Source organism: Vitis riparia, unplaced genomic scaffold, assembly GCF_004353265.1.
Source record: "Vitis riparia cultivar Riparia Gloire de Montpellier isolate 1030 unplaced genomic scaffold, EGFV_Vit.rip_1.0 scaffold349_pilon_pilon, whole genome shotgun sequence".
Classification (NCBI taxonomy): domain Eukaryota; kingdom Viridiplantae; phylum Streptophyta; class Magnoliopsida; order Vitales; family Vitaceae; genus Vitis; species Vitis riparia.
In genome coordinates, this window is record NW_023269670.1 from 287,762 (window position 1) to 308,795 (window position 21,034).

The window sequence follows — 21,034 nt, forward strand, 5'->3', positions numbered from 1 at the left end:
GTTAATGTATGTAAATGCAGAGGTCCACCTACGTCATTTCCTTCCTCTAATGCATCATGCGATGCAATTCCTAATACTATGATGCTATCAAGAGGTTTTGTGTCACATTGTGCAGATAGTGAGTACACCCCTTTGGAATCGATTCGTTTTCGTGAGGCAATATTAGGGTCAGGACATACATTTAAAAATGCAAAGGAGTTTCGCAACGCAATTTACCACATGTCATTAGGTGGAAGGTTTGTATACAAGTACAAGAAAAATTCTCCTACGCATATGTCTGTAAAGTGTTCGGTTGAGGGTTGTCCTTGGAAGATAACAGCTCACGCTGTCGAGGGAAATGTCATCTTGCGAGTTCATACTTACCAAGTGAATCATAATCATATAGCTTAAGATGAGTGTTCATCTAAGGTCAAGGTTTCTTCAAAGAGAGGCGCGGTTGTTGTTGAAGATGTGTTTAGAACCACTCCAGACTATCTTTCCCGTCAAATTTGTAAGGATTTTGAACGTGATCATGGAGTTCAATTGACATATAACCAAGCATGGCACCTTAAAGAGAAGGCAAAAGAACGCATATATGGAGCTCTACGTGAGTCCTACACGTTTGTCCCTTGGTTATGCCATAGGCTAAGGGAAATCAACCCTGGCACAATTGCAGAGTACACTTCCGACGAAGGTCACTTCATGCAATTGTTCATTGCCCATGCATTTTCAATTCAAGGGTTCATCAAGGGGTGTCAACCAGTATTGGCTATTCTTGCCATCTAAGCGGACCATACAAGGGAGCTCTTTTGTCCGCCATTGCATATGATGCAGATGATGGAATGTTCCCTCTTGCCCTTGGTGTGGTCAATTCAGAAAATTATGAGGATTGGTATTGGTTTTTGGAGAAATTAAAGGGGGTCTTAGATGGTAAAGAAGTTGTTATTATATCTAATAGACATCAAGGAATCTTGCGTAGTGTTTTCGAGTTGTTCGGGATAGGAAATCATGCATATTGTTATCAACATGTTAAGGAAAACTTTTCTAGCTTCTTGAATAAGCAAAACATTAGAGGAAAGAAAGGGAAAGAAGATGCTTTGTTACTTCTAGACAGCATTGCATACGCTAGGTTGGAGATAGACTACAACGAGGCATTTGAAAAACTTGTGCGCTTCAATGACAACCTTGGTAAATGGGTTGCGGATAACAATCCGGAACATTGGGCAATGTCAAAGTTTCTAAAAAAACGATGGGATAAAATGACAAGTAACATTGTAGAGTCCTTCAATGCGTGGTTAAGAGATGAGCGTCACCAAACAATTTATACGTTATTGTTAATGCATATGGATAAGCTTGTAGCCATGTTGGACACCCATATGCGTGGTATAGAAAAGTGGAAGAACGTGGTTGGACCGAAAACTGAAGAGAAGCTAATGTCAAATATCATGAGGTTCGGTCCGATTAGTGTGTTGCCATATTTGGGGGGGACGTTTAAGGTGTTTACCGAGGAGGTTTATTTGGTTGTTGATATCAATCAACGTACGTGTACTTGCATGACATGGCAAATGTCCGGTTTGCCGTGTTCCCACGTATGTGCTGTCATCCGCACACTCAGACACGATGTGTATGACTATATTGACCCATGTTTTAATGTCTCCACCCAACATTTGATTTACTCTGGTCAGTTTCAACCATTACCAACACACAATATGCCGAAAGTTTGTGAGGATGGGAGTTTGCAAGATTGCGTCGGCAACTTCTTTTCTACTCTCCAACCCCCTCATGTCAAACGTCCTCCAGGAAGACCCCGCCAAAGGCGCATTAAGTCACAGTTTACTCATAAGAGAGCAATTCATTGCTCTCGATGTAGTGGCATAGGTCACAACCGCTCTAAATGTAATAATCCGTTGTCGTGACATGTGGCTTGTTTGTGCTTGTACGATTCTCATACTTTGTATCAGCCCATACATTCTATTGTAGGGTATATGGTACGGTATTGTTGTTTTCGTTCTTATGTATTGGGCTAGTTATAGGCACGATGCACTATCTTGTTATTTTCATGATTTATAGTTGCTTTGCTTAACCTACGTAATTAAAAGTGCAATTTGAATGTGGTTTCTTTAAAGTTGTTATTTAATTCCATCAGTGTCTCTACATTATCAAGCATTTGTGGTTCCACTTACTAAAAAATGTCTTTCCATTTGTCTTGAATGAGATATACTCGTTTCACACTTTGTAAGCATTGCATTTATAATCTTGTAATTCATATGATCTGTTGGCAGTAGTATAGTACTTCACTCACATGTTTGCACCCAAACTGTCAGAGCTTTCCTCAAATGGTTTTTTTTAATTTATTTAATTTATTTTTACCTTATACAGCTGAATATGGTATAGCCTGACAAAATTTATCCAACTGATTAATGGTACGATAGTGAAATGACCTTTCCCTTTATTATTAGTCTCTCCAGCTCATCGATCACTACTATAACAGCCTTTGGAAGTCACCGGTTATTCTAAGGTTCAAACCTCCAGCAATAAATTCATTCTTCAATGGCCACTGTGGAGGTATTGCATTATTTCTTTGTTATTATTTTTCATTACTTATTTTGGATACTTGCTATTTTAACCTACTTAACACAATTACTTGTTATGGGTCTTACATATTCATTATCATATAAACATCGAGTTGTAAATCATTCATCCACATTATTTTGTTTGTTAGTTCATTCAATTGTATTTCCTTTTGCACCACGTTTATGTATTCATATTGTCTTTGTTATTTTTATGTCGATTACTAAAATGCATCTCTAAGTTACTAATTATGTCCTTCACTTTTAATGCAGCCCACAAGATTGTTCACACGTTGTTCATCTTCGAGATTCTTAAAACTATGCAATAGGCTGCCAGTTGATAAATTGGAAGTTGTTCGAGACCTTCAGTTTAAAGGTCTTCTCAACTTAAATTGCAAGGAGATACGACATAATATATGTCTATGGCTGATCAACCATTTTAACGTTGGCTTCGGACGCATAGACATATCATCTGACAAAAGCTATGAGCTGACTGCTGCAGATGTTAGCCTTGTATTTGGCCTTCGGACAAGCAGACAGATTCTACAAATTGCATCAACCCCATCTGAGCATCCATTTGGTACACTCAACACTTGTGAGGAGAGACTCCTCAACTTACCTGTCGGGGAGGAGTTCCGTAGATGCTTCCTTTACTACGCATGTGCGACGATATTGGCGTCAACGTCAAGGATAAATGGATGCCGAAACTTATGGCATACCATCCATGAAGATGGTTTTCGAAACGATGTAAACTGGGGCCAATTTGTTGTTGACCAGCTGGTTGAGGGTATTAGACGATTTAAACAATGGAACAGTGTTTGGGTACATGGTTGCATCCTCTTCCTCTAGGTATTGCCCTGCTTTTACATTGATAACTTTGTCACTTTTACATTGTTCACATCACTACCATCAAGTAATGAATCCACATTTGTTTATTTCCATTGTGTAGCTCCACTACGTAATTAATTTCAAGATTCCTTCAGTTCATGTTCCCGTGACAGTACCCCTCCTCTCCGCATGGTCAGATGATTTGATAAAAGAGCGCTTAGCTGCTAAGATAAGTCAGTTTGGTAGTTTCGGACATGGCGAGGTAGCCATTTACTCCACATTCATTTTGTTATGAAATTTGATGACATCAAAATTGAATACCTTCAAGGTTTATACATTCTTAATTTGCGTCATGAAATCAATTATAGGGGTTTGATTATTCGTCACCGCCCCGTACCTCACCGCCTCGTACACATGTGGAGTCTGGTAGTGGGCTAACAAGTAGTCATGTACGGATACTGTTTGTTACTTTACGCATTAACTCTGTCTAAATGCCATTACAATTAGGTTTACTGACTCAATTGTTTGAAACCATTGGTTCTAAATATTTTCTTCAATATTTTTATAGTAATTTATGTGCAAGCTATTTGTTAACATGTCACAGAAACTACTTAAGCAATACTATGCAGCAGAACGTGCAATATATCAATATCAAAAGGGCATTCAACACCAGCTAGGTATCATGCGTGGTGTGATGCATACATTGGATGGTCGAAAACAACGAAGTCGACCTTCGCCGACTGCAGGTGACTCAAGCTATGCAGCCCATGAATTTCTGCAGCCCGATCCGCATTCAGACTATGGCGGAGATGACATCACTTCCCATGGCACTACAGACGTACCTGACACACCAATTCGGCATCCATCAGATATTGGCAACAGTATGGGGGACATTCATTACTGCATGAATTTGTACATAATAACTCATATTATATTACTATGCATTATGAATTAACTACTATGCATTACGAATTAACTGTTGTTACTCCAAATTTACAGCCAATGAAGAGTAGTCGTCCTTGAACGGTTGCCTTTGCAATCTATGGTTGTGGCTCCATCTAATAGGAGTGGCAGGCGACGAAGAGTGCGTCGGTTGGCTCCCAATCTATTGTCGCCATTCATAGCGCAACCACAAACACGCCAGTTTACCATCAAGATGGACCTTAAAGAAGCGGCTGCAATTTTTTTTTATGGCGCCTTGGACCCGAGGTTTGACATAACATATAATACTCCACTTTCAAATGTATTCACCTCCACATATTTGATATTACCCTAACGTTGATGGTTTTGTTGATAGCGAGGAACTTGTTGCACTGCATGACACAAGTTTAAGCAGAGGCAACCTCGCCTTTTTCCAAGGAGACAACTGGATTGGCAATCATGTTAATATATCAATTTCTCGATTACTTTGCAATATTTTTAATTTAATATTCATGTACCATCTTGTCATTACTGTCTCTGAATATTGCTTACATATTAATCACTTCTTCTCTTAGGTGGTGGATGCGTATTGATGCATCAAGGACCAAACTCTATCTATCGCCCTACATAGCGGTAATGGAGGGCTTTGATGGACACTACAATTCAATGTTATTTTGTTATAACATGTCAACAAAGTTTCCTTATCCTTTAAAGCTTAAACTTTTTTCATATCGTATGCAGGAAATGGTTATGCGTTCCAATGGCAAACATTTGATGCGGGAAGCAGTAATTGGCTGTTTTGAGCCATATTTGTATCCCATCGATGTTTCCTATCAGAATGTTAATGAGGTCAGCTTAAATGCATTGTTCGAGGTTTCTACACTTGTTATCTCCTTCACCCAAATATATGTTATAATCCATTCTGATTGGCATCATGCAGGTGTACTTACCGGTCCTTCTCAAAAACCATTGGTCGCTTTATGTTTATGACTTCCATAACAAACAAATCCAGCTCTTGGATTCTCGACCTGGAAGGAGAAGGAGTTGTATGAGTGGGATACAACAAAATTTGGTAAAGTAGCTGTTAGTTGCGTAAATTTTTTTGCTTCCATTGTACCTAAGATGGGAAATTTGAATACATCTACTTTCTTTATTTAAGGCCAAGGTTGTTCTATGGCTTGTTGCCTACAAGAAACAAATGGTTGATGTAGACTTCAAGATGTTTCGTTTTGTCATGCCAGATGTACCAAGTCAACCAAATGAGTTAGTGTTTACTTTGCAGTCCGTGACTAGATTTAAATTTTATTGCAAGTCAATTTATGTATATTATTGTTGCCATGTCACGCCTAATAAATAATTACTCGTTACTTTGTGTGTTAGCAATGACTGTGGAGTATTTGTTATGAAATTCATGGAGAACTGGTCAAATGGAGGCCTCTCCAAATCCATCGATGTTGTATGACCATACACAATTTTAATATACCATGATTATATCAAAGTTGCATTCCATGCCCAACATATTTAACATTTCCTAATATGCCTTTTAAACATTAATGAATGCAGGGCAAGATTAACAAGTATAGATTGAAGATATTAGGGAGATTGTTGCTTTCCTCACATAATGCACATTGACATCGCTTTCTCGTGGATTGAGGGACACTATTCAATTGGCTGTGGCAAGGATATTTTCAATTGATTGTACATTATTTTGTGAAACCTAAACTATTTTCAATGAATTGTATATAGAAGTTAGTGGTGAATGCACTACTAAGGTTAACAACAGTACGATTCATTTTGACACCAAACAAGTTAAGCGTTCAACCTAAACTATTTTCAATGTATTGTATATAGAAGTTAGTGATGAAATGTATACAGTATACACAATTGAGTCGGAAAAAGAGTTGTACTTTGATTTGTCATTCCATGGATCACACATTGCTACTTCAATTTACATGAATCTCTCTCATTCTCACTCTCACTCTCACATGTCTTTAATTTCCACCACCGTCACATGATGAAATGAAGCATGGCCATACAATTTCTCTCATGGACCACACTATCACAGAATCTTTGTACCAGGTTTATAGAGAGGGTGCAAGGGCGTTGAAGTGATTGTACATTGGTGGGTTCACGTACCTACTTTTCTGTTGAGTGGGTATGACTGTATGAGGGCTACGTCAGAAAATAATGTCATGAAAATTAAATTAAATAAAAAGAAAACAGTTGCCGAGTCCAGAGATCGACCGGTCAAACATACCCGGTTGACCGGTTACTAAACCACCAACCGGTCAACCTGTGTTACACAGAGATGCACTCGAACGGAATTCGACCGGAATTCGACTGGGTGTCGACCGGGATGCCTGGGGATTCGACCGGTCACACACAGCCACTGGGAAAGAGAGAATGTAAAAAACACATTCGTCCGGAATTCGATCAGTTGTCGACCGGGAAGCCTCCATCCTTGACCGGTCACACACAGCCACTAGGAGAGAGAGAATGTTAAAAAGAATTCCGACCAGTCTTCGACCGGGTATCGACCGCCACTCGACCGGTCAAGCTGACTCCTTGACCGGTCACACCCAGCTACTGGGAGAGAGAGAAAATGATAAGCGTTTTTCGACCGGTGGTCAACCGGCTGAAGTGAACCGGTCGACTGGTCTCTGAAGCGGTCGCGCATTTCTACGATCGGTCGAACTACATTTGCCATTGTTTTTGCTATGAAAAAATAGGTGTTTTGTATTTAATTATTGATAAAAGATATAATAGCTAGAGAAAAAAGGTTAGCGTTATGTTGTATTTTATTATTTAAGCACAATTTGATGCTAAGAAATAGAGGATTTGTGTTGTTTTTAAAAAATGGTCATTAATGTTAATAGAAAGTATCCAATATAAAGAAATTTATTAAAAATTAAATATTAAGTTAGTTCAATTAAAATGAATTTTTAAAAACTCATTTTCCATTCTCCATGTGATAAATTTGAAAGGAAGCATCAATTATCAATCTCAATTATTTTAATATTGAACAACAATAAAATAATAATGTTTTAAAATTAAAAATACCATTAAAACTAAAAATACTTTAAAATTTACTTTCTTATTCTCTATTTCACGATTCCAAACATGGCATAAAATGCTTATTTCCAATTTAGTTTGTAACATCTTAATTATTTTGTAAAATTTAGGAGTGGTAAATGTTATTTTTTAAAAATAAAAACAAAATATCCATTAAATTATATTTTTTTAATAATAATAAAAATTGGATTTTCACAACATTAAAACATACATATATAATTATTTGTGTCGGTTTTAATCATGGACATGTTCATGGCCCATGACGCACAAAAGATTAAGTCATATCTCCGATACCATTAATGGTCAACAAATTACACACATGTGATTTATTATAAACATTAAGCTTTGAACGGAAAAATTTAATTATTATATTTTCTATTTATTGACATTTCAAGATCGATATACCTGTAACAATTTTCATGATATACCTTTATTTGCACCAAATGTACAAGGTATAGAGATATTTATTTTGACAACCACCAACAATTGATAACCACAAGATAATTCAATTTTTCCTATTTTATTTTATTTTTCCCATTTTCTATTTCCCACGATTTTCATATTTATACTTTAGTTTATAGTTAGTTTTGTTATACTAGTGGTTTAAAATACTTATATTTTGTAACATGTATATCTATATATAATAATAAATCAATATTATTTTATTCAATAATAAGATTAAAAATACAAAATAAACATTAGGCCAACCCCAAAAGAATAAAATAAAATAAAACATTTTTTCGGAATTTTTTTATTTTATTTTAGTTTAATTTACAAAATGTAATTATCTTCAACTATTCCAACAATTTAAGAAAACTTTATATCTCAATAGGAAATTTTCTTAAATTATTGAAGTATTTATTTATAAATTTAAATTATCACTTATATATATATATATATATATATATATATGTTTCCACTCATAGGTATTCAATTGAAAAGAAATCAATTAGAAATGAAATTTAAATTCAATTTCATTTAATTGTTCTAAAGTATCGAAATTCCAAGAGACAAAGCAACTCTCACACTTTCCAACCCAAAGCGACTGTTCGGCTTCTTACTTACAGAGGGGGTCAACCGCGGGTGGACCGGTCGAGCGATTGGTGGGGTTGTCTTTTCAAATACCCCCCGCGCGGCATTTTGACAATCTCAGACTTCAAGGGTTTTGGGTATTCAGCTTGGGAAACCTACTTTGAATGGCATTGCAGCTATTTCATGGCTTCGGAGTGGGTTTTGAAGGGTGTGGAATGATCTTTGGGAGGTCGGTCGTGTGTAGGAAGGGTTCCTTGTTCAGCGCGCGTCAAATGCGGTTTCTCACCTGTTCCCGCGTGCCAATCCGCTTAGCTAAGGTTTGTTAACACTGTGATCCGCTCGTTTATTTCTCTACCACCGTCGTCCCCTTCAGTTTGACTCTCTGATGCCGCCTAGGAGAGATATGGTTGGCTCTAGGGCACAGGGCAAGCACCCTGCTGAGCCATCTCAGCCCGGTGAGGTGGAGGCTAGCCGAAAGGCAAGGTTTGACACCGGTCTTTTCACTTCCATGGAGGAATATCAAAGGTACAAGTAGAAGTTTTCCCACAGGAAGGTTGTTCTAGGGAGAAATATTAATTTCTCCCAACTACAGCATTTCGACTTTGAGGGACTATTCACATGTATGGGGTGGCTATCATTAGTGACTATTTCCGAGCCGATATTTCCCACATTAGTGAGGGCATTCTATTCACGAGTGACATATGGACATGGAGGGCCGATTGTTTCAACCGTTAGAGGTGTGCAGATCAAGCTTGACCCGGAGAGCATATGCTGCATTTTAGACATCGCTCCAGTCGGACTTAGGGTATATGAGTCTAAGGCTTGGCCCACTGTGGCGGGTTTCGAGCCTAGAGAGGCGATACAGAGGATGTGCGGCCTTCCTGATGCTCAGGGGATGGGCAAACCATCGGCACATAGCCTGACAGTCAGATGTCGCATCCTTCACCACATGATCCTGTACATTCTCTTGCCACGAGACGGCCACCGAGATGAGGTATCATATCTAGAGGCATCTCTCATTGATTTGATTATGACGGGGAGACGGATTGACGTTGGATATGTGATGATGATGCACATGCTTGCATGCTGCGATAGCTCCACCCGCGTTCTCTCCTATGGCCATTTTCTAACACGAGTATTCAAGGATGCGGGGGTTGATTTGAGCAAGGAGTAGGACTTTGAGGCCCCAAGTAGTTATGACACATATGATGAGCAATCGTTGGCCTGTATGAAGTTTGAGAAGGGGCCCGATGGATCATGGATTAGGAAAGTGGAACGACCTGTATCACATCCTGCCGTTGAGGAGGAGGCGGAGATTGGGGAGATGGAGGGTGGGGTTGCCCCTGAGAGAGATTATGAGCATACACAGACTGAGTTTGATATCCATGCACAACAGTCTGAGGGTTGCCAGTTGGGGGCGACTGTATCAGGGGGGATGACGTCTGAGGCAGTGCACTGATTCATGCCTAATTGGTGTCTCAGCTGGTTCATGTCCAGCTGGTGTTCCTTGATGGCGAGAGTAATCAACAATATTTATAACCTATAACACCATGAACTAGGGTAGCAAATACAAAGCTACTATAGCATAGTGGCTCTAGGATCGTTCCACTGGGAAGGGTACTCAAGTTGAAAATGATACCAATTCAAAGTGAATTGGTGTTGTTTCATTTCAAGGTTAGCTTAAGAAATAAAACACAAACTTTGGTTGAAAAAGGTTTGGACTTAGATTAACAACACAACAAGTGATGAAAATAACTTAAGAAGAAAAAGCATTCCTTGGAGATTCAGGTATACAGGGGAGGTTTCTCATGCAAAAGCATAGCTCCGGTCACTTGGTTCAATTCCTCACATTAGAGAATTAACATAAAGTCAATTCTCTAACAGGTGCAGCATAAATGCATCCCTCAATTAGATTTCAGCTTTAATTCTCTCACCCATGCAACTTGCAATGGTTTGAGCCTCTCACTTAGCCTTTACCATTCAAGGTGATCTTTAACCTTGGATTACCCGTCAAAAGCTCGCAAGAGGTAACTAATGGATGTCTCCTAAGAGTCCAAAAGCTTACCAAGTGTTGGCTATTCTAGAAAATCCTACCTTCAAGTCACCTACCAGAGGCTCGCAAGGGGTAAACTAGTGCATCTCCATGGTTAGAGATCACTTGCCTTACCAAGTGTTGGCCCAGGTGACTCCAAGGTGTTTTAAGTTAACTAAAAACATTAGAAACCATTCACGGGACACACTTACTCTTCATTCATAGCTGAAACCACAAAGCTTCTGATTGATGCACTTGGAACCTTTCCCGGCAACCTTAACTCCAAGGAACTAAAAAGCTTAGCTACTCATTCTCTGGGGAAAGCTCCTCAGAGAGTGCATAACTTGGTAAAAATATTAAAATACAAAGTGAGAAGGTAAGGTAGAAAAGAGCTAAAGCTCTCTATATTTCTTTCTTTTGAAACTTACAAAAGGTTCAACAACCAGAACACCCTCAGAACAGGCTCCTCGGGCTCTCTTTAAACCAAAAATACAATTACAGCTATTACATGATATTTTGCCAAATTCCTAACTTAAAAGCTAAGGAAATCTATCATTGGTGACTTACAAGGAGAATTTGGCCATTTGGGCAACAAAAATCTAATGAAAAATATCTCCAAGTGTCGGTTACAAATATCGGGAAGCACTCAGGACCACTTCGCAGGTGACAAGTGAGGTCTGCGAAATTTCGCAGGTGCACAAGAAGGGCTGCGAAATTTCTTCATAGCAGCCAGCTGCTTCAACACCTTAGCAAAGTGGACTTCCATCATGTGGTGTTTGGCTTCCATCGCGGCGTGAAGCTTCAGGGGAACTCCATAGTACTGTGCAAAAGTGTTGCGAAATATCTTGCAACATAAGGCTGATTCCGCAGCACTTTTCTGAAGCCTTCCTTCAGCTTGGAGCAGTTGTCTTCCAAAGGCTGTAACTTCCTCATTTCAGCTCCAAATTGCACACGGTTTGAAGCATTGGATTGTTGACTTCCTAAGCTTTCAAATGACATATTGTATGCATAAATTGGACATCAGGAAGTGCTCCAAAAGTAGCTGCAGTGACTGTCATCAAGAATGCTCCATGGCTGATTCCTCTTTGCTTCCCCTTTGCATTTCCACTTTGCTTATGGCAAAAGTGCTTCAAAGCTTTGATTCTTCATTCCTCTTAGCTTCCCATTGCTTGCCAAGGATTCCATATAACTCTCCTCAATCACATAATGTTTTGGTGATCAAAATACTAACAAAAACACCAAAACTTACACAATTTGATTAGAATTGATTGAAAGGGGCCTTAACATGCTAATTGGGTTAAAAGGCACTAACTACTACTCAAAAGTGTTTAAAAGGATTAATTAGAAGCTAGCAAATAGCACTTTTTGAGTAGTAATCACTCCCCCCAACCGACATATTGCTAGTCCCTTAGCAATAAAGGAGAGAAAAACAAAACAAAATTTACCATAATTTACAACATCATGCTAATCACTTCCAAAAAATATTTAAGTGGCATGACTGACAAAATCTCACATGGAACATTAAAGAACTATGACTTCAAATTTCAACAAGAGATATCAAAAACTTTGCTAAATACCATTGATCAAGGGAATGCATTATGCAAATTGAAGTTTTAGAATCATTTTCACTTCCAAAGAACCAAACTTCAATCTTCCACAAAAATCTAAGTGTAAGATGATAGCTTCCGAATATAGCATGCTAAACTAATTTCTCTCCCCAACTTATCTCTTTTTAACACTTAGCAAACTGACCAAATTCAATAAGCAGAGAACACACTTTTTTTTTTTTTTTTTTTTAGATTTTTGTTTTTAAGGTACAAGGCTTAAGGGGCATCCTTTTCTGAATTGTCCATGTAACGGGGGTCCATCGATGACTCCCAACCAATTAAGGTTTAGGGCATCAAGCTTTAAGGATCTTTCAACCACTAACTCCTCGGATTTCGCCCCGGACTTTTTCATATACCCTTTTTGCCTACCATATGCTAACTCCACCTATCCACCCTTGTAACGAGCATTGAGGCCGGTGACTCCCAACCAATGAAGGCTTAGGGCACCAGGTTTCAAAGGTTTTCACCATATACCCTTTCAGACCTTGCTCGGGTTTCAAGGCAAGCAAACATTTTCTTTTTCTTTTTCCAAAGGCTCATTGGCCTTTCATAGGGTGTCTCAATATCATTAAAATGAGGTCAAAGATACCAAGTCCCAAAATTTTCTAAGTCAAGGGGGAAATAGTTTTTCATCTTATACTTGGAACCTATTGTGCACAGTGTGTGAATAGCTTAAAGTGGAAGGACTAAACTTTGATTTCAATAGAAGTTTCAACAATTGAACCACTTTAGCAAGCATAATCCAAACTCTAAGTCAAGTAAAAAGACAAAAATTCAATTTCTCCCTTTTCATTTTGAAAATTTTTCCTTAATAACCATGGAGAGTAGAATAAAAACTATAAAAAATTTTAAAATTAAGCAAAAAGCAACTAAATTACCAAAATAACTTAGCATTAATAGCAATACTTACTTCCTCAACTCTCCCCCCAACCAAGCTGAACATTGTCCTCAATGTGACAAAAGCGATTAAAAAATAGGGAGGAAGTGGTACCTCTTGAGTGACATGGAGTCTGAGTCGTATAGGAGAAACCACATGTTTAAAAAAAAAACAAAAGAGTTAGTGAGTAGAGAAAATAGAAAAATGCCAAGTTTAAACAAAAATGATGTCTATGTATGATGTATCATCGGTAATACATCCAATCCCAGAATATAAGACATCAAAACATGGAATTATGTATACTAATATAATAAGTAAATACAAAAAATAAAAAGATGATCAAGTAGTGGTAGGGTTCTGTGGAGCTGATGCATCTGTGGTGGCCTCTTGAGTGGATTGGATCAGGACTTTGGCCTCTGCTCTAGTAGTCTCCTTAGGTGGCATAGTCTTCTCAACTGGAGCTCTCAGTTGGTAGCTATGGGATTTGATGGTTTAAGGAGGTAAGAAATGGACTGAGAGGCTTCATGTGTGTGATCTCAGGGTGCGTGGGGCTTTCCTCTAGTCTTGGCCATGGCTGAAATGGAGAAGGGTGGCTGTTCATGAGTTCCAAAGGGTACTCAACTAGTGCGTGGGGCTTTGTTGGCATTTTAGCAACTTCCCCTGGCTTTGCAAGGTGTTTTTGCAAACTTCCCTCCATTTTGCAAGTCAATTTCGCAATTTGAAGGCCATTTCTAAGCTTGGAGGTGATTTGGCAGCCATTTTGAAGCTTGGAGATGATTTTGCAGCTCAAAAGTGATGAAAAGAAGGAAAAAAATTTTCGCAACCCATTTCGCAGCTGCGAAATGGGGGTTCCTGTGCTGCGGAGTGGCACTCGTGTGCCAAAAAGTGGTTTCGCAGCTGGAAACACCCTTCCAAATGGCGTCTCGACTGTGAAATTCCCGCTCAGCTTTGCGCGCTCGTCTTCAAACGACCATAACTTCTTCATTTTACCTCCAAATTGCATACCGTTTGAAGCGCTGGACTCCTGACTTCCCAAGCTTTGAAACGAGATATGGTATGCATAATTTGAGCTCTAGGAAGTGCTTCAAAAATGTGTCCAACAGTAGCAAAATAGAGGTGCGACATTTCCGCTTATGGTTTGCACAGTCATCTTCAAACAGCCATAACTTTTCCGTTTCAAATCCAAATTGAGCACCGTTTGAAGCTATTGACTCCTGACTTCCCAACCTTTCAAACGATATATGGTATGCACAAAATGAACTTCAGAAAGTGATCAAAATGTGTCCAATAGTTGCCAAAATAGGGGCGCGGCTGTGACAAGTCTGTTCATGGTGTGTGCACTGAAGGATTTTAAGGTGTGGAGGTTTTCACAGCCATTTCGTAGCTGCGAAATGAGTGTACGGGGCTTCCAAATGGTACTCATGTGCCAAAAGTTGGCTTCGCAACTTCGAAATCCTCTGCGAAATGGAGCTCTCCCTGCGGAAATGGGATCTTTCATGCTTTGGTGGTTCGCAGCCGTTTCGCAGCTGCGAAATTGGGGTCACTGTACCGCGGAATGGCACTCGTGTGCCAAAAGTTGGTTTCGCAGCTGCGAAACACCCCGCGGAATGGAGAAATCGTTGAGAAATCGCTGCGGAATTGGGGCTTTTTACGCTTCAGTGGTTCGCAGAGCACTTCGCAGCTGCGAAATGGGGGTTCCTGTGCTGCGGAGTGGCACTCGTGTGCCAAAGACCGGTTTCGCAGCTGCGAAATCGTTCGCAGAGGGCTTAAAAGTGTTGCGAAGTGATTTCGCAACAAAAAACCATTTTCGCAGAGAATTCCTTCTTGGCTGCGAAATCTCGCAGAGCTCTTTTCCTCCCCTGTTTTTGCTCTGTTTTTGCTCTGTTTTCGCTCTGTTTTCGCTCCAATTTCTTCCCGATTTCTTCCTTTGCATTTTCTCCTGATTTTGATCATCCAAAAACCTATATTACATCAAAACAAAATAGAATTAAAGCATTAAAATCAAAATTAAAGCATTGAAATCAAAATTAAAAGAAGTAATAAGTAAAACAAAAAGATATGGACTAGCTAGTCTTAAGAAAGACTAAGTCCATCAAAGAATTTGATCCTGATTAAGCTTGCCCGGATCCCATATGAAGTTAGTATCCTTCATTTGAGGCTTGCTGTGTATGATGGCAACGAAACCAATTCCCTTTTTGCCATACAACGCTTGGAGGAAAAGTAGAGGCATATGTTTCTTCATCAATTCTTTCTTGATGACTATCCTCTATGGTTCTCTTTGTTCATTATCTGCTCCTTCTTCTTTATTGAACAAAGGTAGAATCTCTTCTATCCTTCTCCAACTTTGTAGAGTAGCAAGCACATTAGGGGGTTCAGACAAACCTTCCTCACAATCAGCAAAACTTTCATTCAGCTTGTCTTGCACATTTTGATTGCAGTGCTCCTCTACCAGAGTGTCAATAATACATACTTCCTCTGGACCCTCTTCTTCTTCCGGAGTGATTTGCTTTTTAGACATATAGAAAATGTTGAGATCAAGTGTCATGTTACCAAAAGTGAGTTGCATGAGCCCATTCCTACAGTTGATAATTGCATTTGAGGTAGCAAGGAATGGCCTTCCCAAGATGATAGGAACTAAATTAGCTTCCTTTATAGTAGGATTCGTATCAAGAACAATAAAATCCACCAGATAGTAGAAATTATCAACTTGAACCAAGACATCCTCAATTACTCCCCTGGGAATTTTTACTGACCTATCTGCTAGAGATAGAGTAATTGCTGTTGGCTTCAACTCACCAAGTCCCAATTGCTTGTAGACCGTATATGGAAGTAAATTAACACTTGCTCCCAAGTCTAATAAAGCTTTCTCCACTACCTTTCCTCCAATCATGACTGAAATGGTAGGACTTCCCGGATCTTTGTACTTCAAAGGAGACTTACATTGTAAGATTGCACTTACTTGCTCAGTCAAGAAGGCTTTCTTATTTACAGTCAACCCTCTTTTGATAGTGCACAAGTCCTTTAGGAATTTTGCATATGTTGGGACTTGCTTAATCATATCCAACAGTGGAATATTGACTTTAACTTGTCTCAATACTTCAAGAATTTCAGCTGCATTTCTAACCCCCTTCTTCCCATGCAATGCTTGAGGAAAAGGTGGAGAAGTTGATTTCTTCAGCCTTTCTTCCTTCAGAAGTTCCTTCTCTGGATTTGCATTCATTGTTGACTCAGAGTCCTCTCTCTTATCACTGATCTCTCCTTCTTTGTCTTTCATTTCCTCCTCCTTCATTGTCTCTTCTTCTTCAACAGGTAGCTTAGGTGGTGGCTGCTCAATTTTTTTACCACTCCTTAGAGTGATCAATGCTTTGACATCTTTCATCTGTGATGATTCCCCCTCATGGCTTTCCACTTCTTGGACACCCTTGGGATTTTGGTGGGGTTGGGAAGGAAATCTTCCCTTTTCTTGCACTGTATTCAAATTTGTGAGCCTTGATATTGAGTACTGAAGATTATCGAATCTTTGAGTCATATCATTTTGCATTCCATCCATCCTTTTGTTCAGAATATTCTCTACTCTGTCAACTCTTTGATTAAGCTGAGTATTGATGGCTTTTTGTTCTCCAACAAAATCTCCCACTACCTTGCTGAGATTCACAATGGCTTGTTCAAGACTTGAAGATGGCTGAGATGGCTGATCCGGCTGTTGGTACTGAGGTGCTCTAGGCTTCCATGAAAAATTTGGATGATTCCTCCAACTTGAGTTGTAAGTATTTCCATAGGGAGCATTGTTATTGGGCTTGAACTGTCCAACAACATTTGCTTGATCTCCAAACATTTCCCTTTCAGCTGAAGCTATAGGGCATTCCTCCACCAAGTGTTCATAGGATTGACACTTAGGACATAGCTTCACTTGCACTGGTGATTCAGCAACAACTTGTACTTCATGCATTTTTTTCAGTTCCAGCTCCTCCAATCTTCTTGTCACAGCTGCAAACTTTGCTTTTGTATCATCCTCTTCTTTCAAAGTATACATTCCAGCCTTAGCATTGAAAACATTCAGTTGAGACTTCATCTTTCCCACTTCTCCTTTGGTTGGCTCATCCCATCCTCTTGAAACTTCAGCTACATAATTCAAGAAATCCATAGCTTCCTCTGGATTTTTGCTCATGAAATCTCCTCCACACATTGTCTCCAGGAGTTGCTTCATTGAGGATGACATCCCATCATAAAAATAGCTCACCAATAGCCAAGTATCAAAACCATGGTGAGGGCATGCATTAATAGCTTCCATATATCTTTCCCAACACTCATAGAATTTCTCATTCTCTTTAGCTGAGAAATTTGAAATTTGCCTTTTCAAGCCATTTGTTCTATGAGTGGGGAAAAATTTCTTAAGGAACTCAGCTTGTAAGTCAGTCCAAGTACGGATACTCCTTGGCCTTAAAGAATTAAGCCAAATTTTGGCTTTATCCTTTAAAGTAAAAGGAAATAGCTTAAGCCTCATCAAATCAATTGAAGCTCCTCCCTCTTGGAATGTATTACAAACATCTTCAAATTCCTTAATATGTGCATAGGGATTCTCACTTTCCATTCCATGGAAAGTTGGTAGAAGTGGAACAATATATGGTCTGATCACTAGCTGCTCTGTAGGAGGTATTATACATGATGGTGCACTCATACGAGGTGGATGCATACGATCCCTCATTGATCTAAATTCATTGAGATTGTCTTGACGAACTTGGTGACTATGCTGATCTTCAGGAGCAGTTTCCATGATATTCAAGCTCAATTCCAATTCTTAGTATGAGGTGAATCAATTCTAACAAGCCTTCCTCTACTGCCTCGTATCCACCTTGGCATACACAACTAGCAACTATTTGAAACTAAAATGAAAACAGAGGACAACAAAAAGAAAACAAAGCTACCAAAACAAAATAAAACTAAGCTGAATTTAAAAACTAACTTTAGATTATGAGTTAGTAAAACGAAAATAATGAGAATTAATAAAGCTAAAGAAACTTTACCACACTTGTGATGAAAATCACAAGTACACTGAAATAGTATCACTGATTCTTGACACCTTCCCCGGCAACGCCGCCATTTGATTCATGCCTAATTGGTGTCTCAGCTGGTTCATGTCCAGCTGGTGTTCCTTGATGGCGAGAGTAATCAACAATATTTATAACCTATAACACCATGAACTAGGGTAGCAAATACAAAGCTACTATAGCATAGTGGCTCTAGGATCGTTCCACTGGGAAGGGTACTCAAGTTGAAAATGATACCAATTCAAAGTGAATTGGTGTTGTTTCATTTCAAGGTTAGCTTAAGAAATAAAACACAAACTTTGGTTGAAAAAGGTTTGGACTTAGATTAACAACACAACAAGTGATGAAAATAACTTAAGAAGAAAAAGCATTCCTTGGAGATTCAGGTATACAGGGGAGGTTTCTCATGCAAAAGCATAGCTCCGGTCACTTGGTTCAATTCCTCACATTAGAGAATTAACATAAAGTCAATTCTCTAACAGGTGCAGCATAAATGCATCCCTCAATTGGATTTCAGCTTTAATTCTCTCACCGATGCAACTTGCAATGGTTTGAGCCTCTCACTTAGCCTTTACCATTCAAGGTGATCTTTAACCTTGGATTACCCGTCAAAAGCTCGCAAGAGGTAACTAATGGATGTCTCCTAAGAGTCCAAAAGCTTACCAAGTGTTGGCTATTCTAGAAAATCCTACCTTCAAGTCACCTACCAGAGGCTCGCAAGGGGTAAACTAGTGCATCTCCATGGTTAGAGATCACTTGCCTTACCAAGTGTTGGCCCAGGTGACTCCAAGGTGTTTTAAGTTAACTAAAAACATTAGAAACCATTCACGGGACACACTTACTCTTCATTCATAGCTGAAACCACAAAGCTTCTGATTGATGCACTTGGAACCTTTCCCGGCAACCTTAACTCCAAGGAACTAAAAAGCTTAGCTACTCATTCTCTGGGGAAAGCTCCTCAGAGAGTGCATAACTTGGTAAAAATATTAAAATACAAAGTGAGAAGGTAAGGTAGAAAAGAGCTAAAGCTCTCTATATTTCTTTCTTTTGAAACTTACAAAAGGTTCAACAACCAGAACACCCTCAGAACAGGCTCCTCGGGCTCTCTTTAAACCAAAAATACAATTACAGCTATTACATGATATTTTGCCAAATTCCTAACTTAAAAGCTAAGGAAATCTATCATTGGTGACTTACAAGGAGAATTTGGCCATTTGGGCAACAAAAATCTAATGAAAAATATCTCCAAGTGTCGGTTACAAATATCGGGAAGCACTCAGGACCACTTCGCAGGTGACAAGTGAGGTCTGCGAAATTTCGCAGGTGCACAAGAAGGGCTGCGAAATTTCTTCATAGCAGCCAGCTGCTTCAACACCTTAGCAAAGTGGACTTCCATCATGTGGTGTTTGGCTTCCATCGCGGCGTGAAGCTTCAGGGGAACTCCATAGTACTGTGCAAAAGTGTTGCGAAATATCTTGCAACATAAGGCTGATTCCGCAGCCACTTTTCTGAAGCCTTCCTTCAGCTTGGAGCAGTTGTCTTCCAAAGGCTGTAACTTCCTCATTTCAGCTCCAAATTGCACACGGTTTGAAGCATTGGATTGTTGACTTCCTAAGCTTTCAAATGACATATTGTATGCATAAATTGGACATCAGGAAGTGCTCCAAAAGTAGCTGCAGTGACTGTCATCAAGAATGCTCCATGGCTGATTCCTCTTTGCTTCCCCTTTGCATTTCCACTTTGCTTATGGCAAAAGTGCTTCAAAGCTTTGATTCTTCATTCCTCTTAGCTTCCCATTGCTTGCCAAGGATTCCATATAACTCTCCTCAATCACATAATGTTTTGGTGATCAAAATACTAACAAAAACACCAAAACTTACACAATTTGATTAGAATTGATTGAAAGGGGCCTTAACATGCTAATTGGGTTAAAAGGCACTAACTACTACTCAAAAGTGTTTAAAAGGATTAATTAGAAGCTAGCAAATAGCACTTTTTGAGTAGTAATCATGCACACAGCGGGAACATCTTCGCAGCCATCATTCACTGATCCACCTCATGCGCATACATCACCTCATCAAGCTCCATACGACCCTAGTCAAGCTTGGATGGATTTAGCTGCTCAGATCAGCTCACTGGGGCTCGGATTGAGGAGCTAGCAGTTGTGAAGGGTATGCGATTCTACTCTATGGAGGATCGCATGGATCATTATCAGACAGGCTTCACCGACCAATTCCAATGTATGCAGCAAAGATTTCAGAGTATTGAGGATCGCATGGATCAGCAGCAGGCTACCTTTGCGCATATCCTCTAGAGGCTTGATCGCTAGGACAGTCAGCATGAGGACATGATGGCTTACATCCGATCGGTGTTTCCACCACCACCTCCTAAGCCGTGATAGTAGTGAGGGCTATTTAGGATTAGCATACGTAGATGCAAATCATTGCCATCTTTGTTTCTGTTGTCTATGTTTACTCTATATTTCACTTGACTATATATATATGCCTATGTTTATGTCTATATATGTCTATGTTTCCTCTATATTTCAGCTAACTATATATATATATGATTTCTTTTGTCTTATATGAATTATACGTTTAGTTTTGATTAGTATTATATGGCCTTTGATTAACTCGTCATAAATGAATTATCGTGTGATGGTACTCATTCTAATAAAAACTGGAAAATTTTTTATATGATGCTGCTGGTTTTGGGTTGGTCTTCTGGTGAGCTTTAATGCCTCCGTAATTAAGGTAGTCAAGGTCATTACTGAAATTCTTTTCATAAACTTGTGTTGGTTGCTTAGAAAACCAAACTAAGCCCAACAAATTTGCCCTCTCTAGTAGAGCCATCTTTATGATCACGGATAAACCTGCTTGCTCAAGTGTTTAATATGAATCTGTATCCCTCCTTCATTATTGCTACAAACATGATGCATAGTCAACAAGTGAGCTCTTCCTGGATAGATATCATCATTTAGCGGGCCGCCATAGCTTTTGGGCTTGTTGCCAATTTGTTTGAAACGCTGAATTTTTCATTTCTTTGCAGTTCCTCCAAATGGCAACCTA